This window comes from Etheostoma spectabile, chromosome 15 (genome assembly GCF_008692095.1).
Source record: "Etheostoma spectabile isolate EspeVRDwgs_2016 chromosome 15, UIUC_Espe_1.0, whole genome shotgun sequence".
In the NCBI taxonomy this organism is placed as follows: domain Eukaryota; kingdom Metazoa; phylum Chordata; class Actinopteri; order Perciformes; family Percidae; genus Etheostoma; species Etheostoma spectabile.
In genome coordinates, this window is record NC_045747.1 from 30,338,625 (window position 1) to 30,347,942 (window position 9,318).

General features: G+C 40.1%; 1 protein-coding gene and 1 long non-coding RNA gene across 2 annotated transcripts in view; one reads left to right on the forward strand and one right to left on the reverse strand.

Moving 5' to 3' along the window:
- Nucleotides 1–1,124, reverse strand: part of LOC116703419 (uncharacterized) — a 14,076-nt gene extending 12,952 nt beyond the window's left edge. Inside the window, exon 1 of the long non-coding RNA XR_004335426.1 lies at nucleotides 1,031–1,124. This is a non-coding gene — a long non-coding RNA (uncharacterized LOC116703419). The remainder of the gene's footprint in view (nucleotides 1–1,030) is intronic.
- The window catches only part of LOC116703411 (carbonic anhydrase-related protein 10), a 136,351-nt gene that overhangs the window by 47,390 nt on the left and 79,643 nt on the right, over nucleotides 1–9,318 (forward strand). The window lies entirely within an intron of this gene.

The window sequence follows — 9,318 nt, forward strand, 5'->3', positions numbered from 1 at the left end:
GACAATAAAGTTGAATCTAATCTAATTTTTTTTAAATCTCCATTTAAGCTACCCTACCTCCAGGTGTGACATGGGATTTGAAGTTTTCTTTTTTTTTCATATCTTTGACTTTATTTACTTTGTCATAGGTATTTTTATGTAGAAATTGTATTTTCCAGGCATTATTTTAAGACATATTAGGTTATTTTGCATGAGGATAAAGAGTGTTTTTGCAGTCTAGTTGTGACTTTTGTCGTTGTTGCAGCTTAACTCTGGCAATTGTACAAGAGGAAAATGGTCCAACTCCATAAAAAAATACTGATTCATCTGCAAAAAAAAAAAACATGAAGCTAAAATCTGACATTTGGATATTTGACTTGGCAACATGCTTGCTGCAAACATAATGCTGCACATTAGTGTCAGGATCCCACAGTCTTCCCGTTCTTCCTGCTGATTCCTCACGTCCCTATCCACTTTTGCTTTCATAAAAGCACGGGCGTCATTTGGTTTGAAATGTGCAGAGGACAGAGACACGTTCAGAAGTGCCGGGTACATTGACGCCTTCTTCTTTTTTTGTCTTTCGTCATGTTTTTGAAAGACGCTGTCCTGTAGCTTACTAATGTAAATGAATAAAAACGTGGTTTAATGTACCTAAACAATGATCAAGGATTACCAAATTTCTCTCTCATATTGATCCTCATAGTAAGGTGACCAGATTTCTCAGACAAAATCCGGGGACATTTTCAGCTTAGAAGCGTATTTCCCTCCAAAACTAGTGTTTGCATGTTTTTACTTTTGTAAAACTTAAAACGGGACACTAGACCTAGAGCTGTTCTCTGTCCCCCCCCTCTGTCTTGTTAATGTACAGAATGTCCCGACAGGTTTTCTTGGGAACAGGGAAGCTTGTAGCCAGCTGTTGCTCAAAAATTGTGTTATGATCTTCATTTTAACTGAATTGTGTTTGAGGATTTCCAAAAAATTGGTGGGTACAAAATGACTCATGACGAGATCTATGCGTACGCAGAACCACCGTCCCCACCAAAATGCATACAAGCTCAGTTTTTGGGGTTGGCAGCTTATAAAAACTTAAGTCATGGGTTATTTACCCTGTTGGTAGTAAATATCGTCATACAGCAGATTTCATTTTTCTGTTGTTTACTATGGACATGCAAAATTGCTTTGCTTCCCATCAGAATGGCTGAATAGTTCCATCAACAAACTTACAAATTATGAGGTAACGGTTGACCGATTTTACGCTGTAAATGTGAAATATTAACTTTACCCATATGAAATTAGCAGTAGCCTGTTAGCATCTTTGTGCTAGCCTAAGACTGGTTTCTTGTGAGAACGACGTACTTTTGTGTGCTCTCTCAAGAAAAAAAAAATCATTTCTCATGTCTTTTTCTTGAGTTTGTACCTGTTATTGGTATCATTTCTTTATTCTCTGTGGCAGTGGTGTCTGTACTGGATATACTGTCCTTAATTCCAAAAAGTTATTTCCTCTTTTCTGCCCGCTCAGCCAAGAAATGGTCACATGGCACCCTATTTAAAAGAGGGATTTGACAATTTCACAGTTTTGATTTTAGCATGGATTTACACGGGATATAACACAGAATTGGGGATATTCTTACCACGTCACTCACAAGTCTCCTGAGAACCTGTCATGGATCCTCACGCTGTCCTTCCTGACTTATTCTTCTTTCCTTCGGCCTTTGGGTCTCTCGTTCTCTCTCTCTCTCTCTCTAAATTTCATGTTGCTTCATTGGCATGACAAAAAAATCCATCTGTGTTGTCAAATCATAAGAACAAACACATATAAACAACAACAATGAGTAACTACATCTGATATAATAATACAAGTAAACAGGATACTTATGATATAATTGTAGCTGCAGAACTCTCTCTCTCTCTCTCTCTCTCTCTCTCTCTCTCTCTCTCTCTCTCTCTCTCTCTCTCTCTCTCTCTCTCTCTCTCAATTCAAAGAAGCTTTATTAGCATGACCATAGTGACATGCAGTATTGCCAAAGCTCATAAACAGGAAGACATTGATCACATTTACATCAACAATAATAAGAACAAAACTGATGATATCAACATCACCATTACAACATTACGTGTGTGTGTCTCTCTCTCTCTCTCTCTCTCTCTCTCTCTCTCTCTCTCTCTCTCTCTTCCCCACCATTTGAACCCAGTCAAATTTTTTTTTTAAGATTATTTTTTTGGGGATTCCCTTTATTTTTTACAGTAAAGGTGAGAGAGACGGGTTATGACACGCAGCAAAAGGGCCGCAGGTCGGATTCAAACCCGGGGCCGCGCCTACATGGGGTGTACTCTCTTACTAGGTGAGCTAGGTCGCCCCCCCCAGTCAGATTTATCAATATTAAAAAGGACGGTGGGTCCTCAGGGCTCCCTCCCACTATCTCCATCCCTCCATCCCTCTGCCTCCTTCCTCTCTCAGTCTCTCTCTTTGTCTCGGTGTCCCTCACTCGTCCCTCCACTGCTTGACCCTGCTAAGGTTAAATATTAATAATGTTCAGAAGCACTGGGGGCGTCTCCTGTCTCCTGCCGTCTCCTCTGTCTGCATCCGTTGTCCCTGTACAGATCTTAAATGTATACTAAAAAAACCTCTTCAAATCCCGTTGATAATAAATGTTTGCTAAATACAGACATTAGGGTTAAAAAATAATTAATTAAACAAATTGGTGCCCCTCAAAGCTTACGAGAAGCTTTGGACCTGACCCCGCATAGCCTATTGGTCTGTTTTGAATCAGGAAGTAGACAGCCCACGTCGCGTGACGCGTTCGTCCAACAGGTGCAGCACATGGCGGTTGTAGGCGGCGTAGCTGGTTTCTTTGCTTATGGCGGTCAATTCGTTTCAATTTATTATTCAAATATAGTGTCAAATCACAACAGGAGTTATCTCAGGACACTTTACAGATAAATAAGGATTTACTAGAATTGTGGGGCTTGGAAATTATAGAGTGTGGTCTAGACCTACTCTATCTGTAAAGTACTGCTATGTCCTATAAATAGATTAAATTGAAACGATCTAGGCTAGACCCACATAATTTACAAAGACCCAACAATGTACAGAGCTAACATTTGGTGCGACAGTGGCAAGACAAACGTCCTTTTTACGGGCAGAAACCTCCGGAAAAGACCCAGGCTCTGGTTGGTGGTGATCCGCGGTTGGGACACAGACACTGGCGTGCATTGCTGGGTGATGGGTTAAATACAGCTTACTTTTTTCAGACAACGTAATCTAATTGACAACTCTCCCATCTTAATATACCGCCAAAAAAGGCGGGATCTCTGAGCCAAGAGACAAAGACTTTTTTTTACTGTTCTTGACGGACAAGCGCATGAATGCTGCCGATTGGCTGAGGTCGAGTAAATTTCACTCTAAGCCAATCAGAGGTAGAGTTGGGCGGGTTTACAAGCACACGAACAACACAAGCGACGAGAGACAGGTACAGCGAGCCCAAATGAAGGGCATAAATAAATAATAATATATTATTATGGTATGTATTAAGTTCAAAAACATCTATTGGGTAATTTGCATTGATCCACTCAATTAACTAACATCTGCAGTACGTACATGGCATTTGATTGGAGGTAGTCTCACTTGTCCACACGCAACATTCAATTTAATTTCTACAATTACTATTCGTGTGCAGTGTTCTGTTAATAATGGTGGTATAAGTGTCCATTTCATTATAATATTCAGATTTATCACTAAAATAATTGAACGTGTTTTAAAGAGGCGTGGAGGCCGGAGGACACATTTGGCATTTCAAAATGTATTTGAAATAACGCAATACTTTGAAACTGAGTTCCAAATTAGTTACTTTTTGGAAGAGTAACTGATTCCCTTTTAAAAGTAGCTTGCCCAACACTGATGGCAACATACTATTAAATAAATCCTTACATTTTAGAACTGGAACAATTCAAACAGTTCAACTATAGTCAATCGGTAAACTTGTGCCGTTCATGTCGGGTTAGTTCATTATATTAAAAAAATGTGTTTTGTCTGCAAACATCTTAATTTAATTAATTTTTTAAGTGACTCAGCTTGTCAGATGAATGTAGTGGAAAAATGTAAAATATTTTTCTCTGAAATGTAGAGAGTAGAGTAGAGTAGAAAGTGGCATGATAGCAAAGATCAGTCAGTACAACGCACCTCAGTTGACTAGTACAGTTTGTAGTACAAACATAAGCACGGACTAAGTGCTCCTAGTTCGCCATAGAGACAGAGAGAGGGTGCGACATACTTATTATGATGGAACAGGAGAATGGAGAGGGGGGGGGGGGTGGATTTACACTGGTCATTAAAATCCCACTAAAAATAGAGCTTTCATTAAATGTCTTTGCGTTTAAAACAGTTGGCCGATCCGACTTTATTAAGTATGTCTATAAGTATCCCACTAGTTTTTATTGTCCTAATCTAGCAGGGTCTGCAACTTTTTTTATCTTTAAATTAAGAAATGTTCATGTCAATACTTGTGAGTGATGAGAAAGATTCCACCATACATTTTAGAGTGTTTAATGTAAATATTTTCTATATTTTAATTCTAATATTTTTTTTGTAGGTTGTGCGATGTGGGGGTGTCTGAAACGGCTTGTGTGACGTCCTGTTGTGTTTTTAAGCCCCCCCCCCCCCCTAAGGTAACCAAGTAGTTTATTTCACATAAGTTCTTTAGATTGTTTATAGATTCCTACATTTTCGGATGCACTGAAGGCAGCAGCTAGTAGTTACAGGGGATGTCACTAACCGTTGTGAGTCCCAAATTAGAGTAGACAGTTTAAATCTGAGCATGTGCATCCTACATCTGCATGTGACAGCAACACAAAGCGTTTCCAGGAAGCGCGTGGCCAATCACAGCAGACTGGGCTTTTTCAGGGAGGGATTAAAGAGACAGGCGCTCCTACAGAGCGTCTCGTAAAGAGGCGAAAAACAGGTGCAGCAGCCAAGGGCTAGTAGGAGAAAATTATGTTTTTTTACAACATTAAAGCATGTAAACATGTTCCAGCACAAACACAAAATACAAGTATAACCTGAAGATCTATACAATAGTGCCCTTTTTAAAAAGAACTTTCTTGTGGCAGCAATGGAGGCAGTGATGGTTCTAGTTTCCTGTACGGGACACTCACACCGCCTCAGAACCATAGCTCTAAAAACATTGAAACACACATGGATGTCCACGGCAGCGTGACAAGGGTTGAGTTTCTTCCCCGTTGTGGTTTTTTTGCGTGTCCCCCCCACTGGTCAACCCGCTGCAGCTAGATAAATACACTAACCCCCATTCAAAATGATGGAAAGACCAGGTTTTTGGCATTGTCTGTGTGAACGAGGCCTAAGCATGTAGAGATAACAGGAAGGTGTGGGAAAGTGGCTGGTGTTTGCGCACGGGGTTTGTACCAGTGGGTTGTCTGCGACAAAACGTTAGCCATCCACCCCTTTGAGGGAAGTCCGGGATTTATGCTATTGGGCCATATACTGTGACATACAATTGACATGAGATAAGCCCACACACAGAGCCTTGGATGACCTTACTAAAGCCCTGTCGCTTTGACCACACACACACACACACACACACACACACACACACACAGGTTTTGAGGCTTATCACAGCTAAACTGTCATAATGCTTGTCAGAGACAGGATTAACGACAATTTGCAATGCAAAACAGCTGTTATTAACGATACGAAAACTCATCAATGGAGTCAGTGGTACTTTTACACACACACACACACACACACACACCACACACCACAGTTACATGTTGGGGCCGTGGTAGCCAAGGTTGGCAAGCTTTTTTATACTGGCATTACACACAAGGCAAAGAAAATAAAATCACTTTTACCTATTTGGCCATACACGGTCATATTGACCGCTTGGATTTTCGCGGTGTTGTTTTAATCTTCGCGCGGTTGAGATGCATGTTGGTTGCTTAGTAACCATCAGCGTCTCTGTCAGAGAAACATCATAAGTGGTGTCGAGTGACAAGTATGGGCTCCAACCGCTCCAGGGGCCTGCAGATCAGACTGTGGTTCTACTGGAGAACTCACTGAATAAATAAAAGTTAAAAATATACTACAAATTAATATTGCAAATTCTGAATTTGATACAGGAGCAGCAGGGGTCCTTTTCTGAGTTTAGCATTCCCCAACTAGACATGGGGGTATTAATCTGGTTTCAGAAGCCTTCATTGGACATGTATACAGCGCATTTAGAACATTTGCCTTAATAAGGGTTTTTTAAGCGTAGTTGTTAAAAAGAAAGCCCATTTCTGGTTGGATGGAGAAAAACAGCTATTTCAAAAGATTATAGAAGATTTGATAACAACTGGTTTTTGGATATGACAAACATTGCAGCACGACCTTTCTATCCTACTTTGACGGCCGCATGTACACATGTACACAAGAATATTAGTGGAATATTCACTTTAACAGCTAGTCAGACTATAGGACAAAAAACAGAATATTAAGTGCATGTGACGTAGTCAGTGTTTTAAACGTTTGAGGATGTGAACTTTTTTTAAAAGGATTTGGTTGTTTTTTTTTTAAACACGTGAAGTGTTTTCCAGCTGCATGCCGTTTTCCATTCACACACTGCCCAAGGCCGAGACACAAGTCTTTATTTCCTCTTTCACGCTGTCTCACATCCCTCTCTCCACATGTCTCTCCATTCTCCCTCCCTCTAGTCTATCCATTCATCCATCCCTGTTGGGCAGTATTCAGTTGAGGAGTGGAGTGACAGATGTGGCAGGCCCGACCTGCGAGTGCAATCCTGACCCCTGCTCAGCATGTCATCTACACTGTATATCACCCAGCTGTGTGTGTGTGTGTGTGTGTGTGTGTGTGTGTGTGTATGACAGACAGGCTGTATATCAGCGGTGTATGTAGAAACTAACATTTTAGGGCTAAAAATGTAGAAATTCCAAATGTGTATACATCAGGATGTATTATAAGAACTTTCAAGAGCGACAGACTGTAAAGGCGTGGCTCCATTCGTTACTTTGAAAGTACCCAGTGGCTACATGATGCCATCATGTAGCCAAAAATGACCCTAAGTGCACTAGAGCCCTCCACTGACGGAGCTGGCTACTTCCGGTTTGCATTCAGCTAACTGAATGAGATTAAATGACACAATTGGTAGAGTATCCTACAAAAAAAAAAGATAGGCGGTCAATGGCGACCAGTGTGACAGTTAAGTTTGAAGTCTAGATTAAAACACCAGTCCCCTTAAAGCTTAGTGCATTACCATTTTGACTGAGCAGACACTGCCCACGCGTAAAAATAGCACCTCTGATTCATAGTTTAATAATATCAACCAACAAGCCAGCGACTTACACACGGTTCGTCTGAAGGTAACAAGTGTAGCGGTGGCGGAGGTTCTTCTTCGGGTCTATCTAGCCTCACAGGTGGTTTCCATTGAGCCTGGAACTTCCAGCCTCTCTGGGCTTTAAATCCAAACTCGTTCCATCCAGATTGATCTACTTTATGTCCATAATTCATTGCATTTGGCTCATTTCTGCAGCTAGCTCGCGGCTCCGTCCTATTCTCTGTTGTAAGGGAAATAGAGGCCCCAGTATGCCTCATATGGGAGACAACGTCACCATCTGTTAGGAAGGCCAGAGGGGACATAAAGGCAAATAGGCTGTATGGAAGGTCAAGAGGTGCACATTTTTAGACACGCATTTGCTTGGATAACATGCTGTGGGTGTCATATCAATAATATGACATTATTTGTTTTATGGCATAAGTAAATGTCATGAGAGCAAAAGCGTCTTGACTTTCTTTGAAAAAATTTATGTATTTTGTCATCGTATAGTTATGTTATTTCTTCACTGTGTGACCCCAAGACATATGAGAAGTGTTTTAGAGAATAAAATGGCTCATGTGTTACTTATCTGTCTGTGATAATACAGATCTGAAGATTCATGCTCCGTTTTATTTATTTATTGTCTTTAGGCCCTACAACCATTTTAACATGCAAGTGACCTACTGCAGCCCAAATATTCTAATAACCAGTTTGTCCTAAGAAAAATGATGTTCATATCTTGACTGTGGACCACAGGGTGAGTTTTACAAGCTTTTTTATAAAATAAATCCAGACGGACAATAAACTGTAAAAATGGCCTTAGGTCTCAGAGGGTTTATGAACGTCCGTTACATTCAAGCCATTGCCAAATGAGTTGCTACAAAGCTAATTAACCCTCATGTTAACCCGTTTTCCTAGATCAATGTTCATTATAATTTCCCGAAATAACATGATTGCTTCCACACAACGCTATTTGGCAAGTGCAAATCTCTACTTTCATTAATTTTGGGGCGTCTTATTCAATTTTATAGCATTTGAAAAAACAAATTTAAGTGGTTTGGAAATAGTATTGAGTAAAAGTTGACATGTTCTAGTCTGTGATTATCCATCAACATCCATTCCTTTCATTTTAGTCTCAATAATTCCTAATTTCTGCTTTTCTAACTCAAACATTAGGTATAATTACCTTTAAATTAGGTTTATTGAGCATAAATTCCAAAAATAACTGTAAAACTAAAGTTAATAAGTTAGTGTAGTGTTGATAACTTTTAAAAAAGAAAAAGATTGAAAAAAAGTGTCAAAAGTTTTGAAAAAAAAAAGAGACAAAATGTAAGAAAGGTTAAAAACATGTATAGAAAGCGTCAACAAAGTGTTAATTTTCAATTTGAAGAAAGACAACACAGGTTTAGACTATCGCTCAACCCAACTCTCTCTGGATTTCTCAGTATGGCTGTATAACTCGAGTGAAGATAATTACCCTAATCTGAAGAGTCCACCAGCTTTTTAAATCCTCCATGTCCTCTCTTGGCTACTAGCAACTTCGCAATGGAGGGGGAGGGCTCCCAGTTTGAAGCCCGTTTCAGAACCACCCAGACCACCTCCCTATGGTTCTCATACAGCAGCAGTCAATGTGGTGCATACAATAAAATAATACAAATTACAGGGCATTTATTTATAGCAACATGCCCAACTGGTTGCAAATGGTGCCATGTAAGTGAATGGGAAAAAGTACTTTTGTAAATACTGTAAATACAGAGTACTTTGTTTTCATTGTGTTTTATTTTGTTAGTAAAGTCCTTATTGAGGAAGTATGCAAGTCATTTTTTGATATAAAAAGACTAGAGGCAGAAGGTCGTAGCCAGATGGGTGGTGGTGATGTTTTGGGTTTATGGGGGGGGGGGGGGGGGGGGGGGGGCGTGTAAAATGCCCCCAGATGTCAGCCAACAGCCCTGGAAATGTGTGTGTGTTTGTATAAGCGAGGAGCCGAATGATAGAAAGATCCAGTGCCAACACA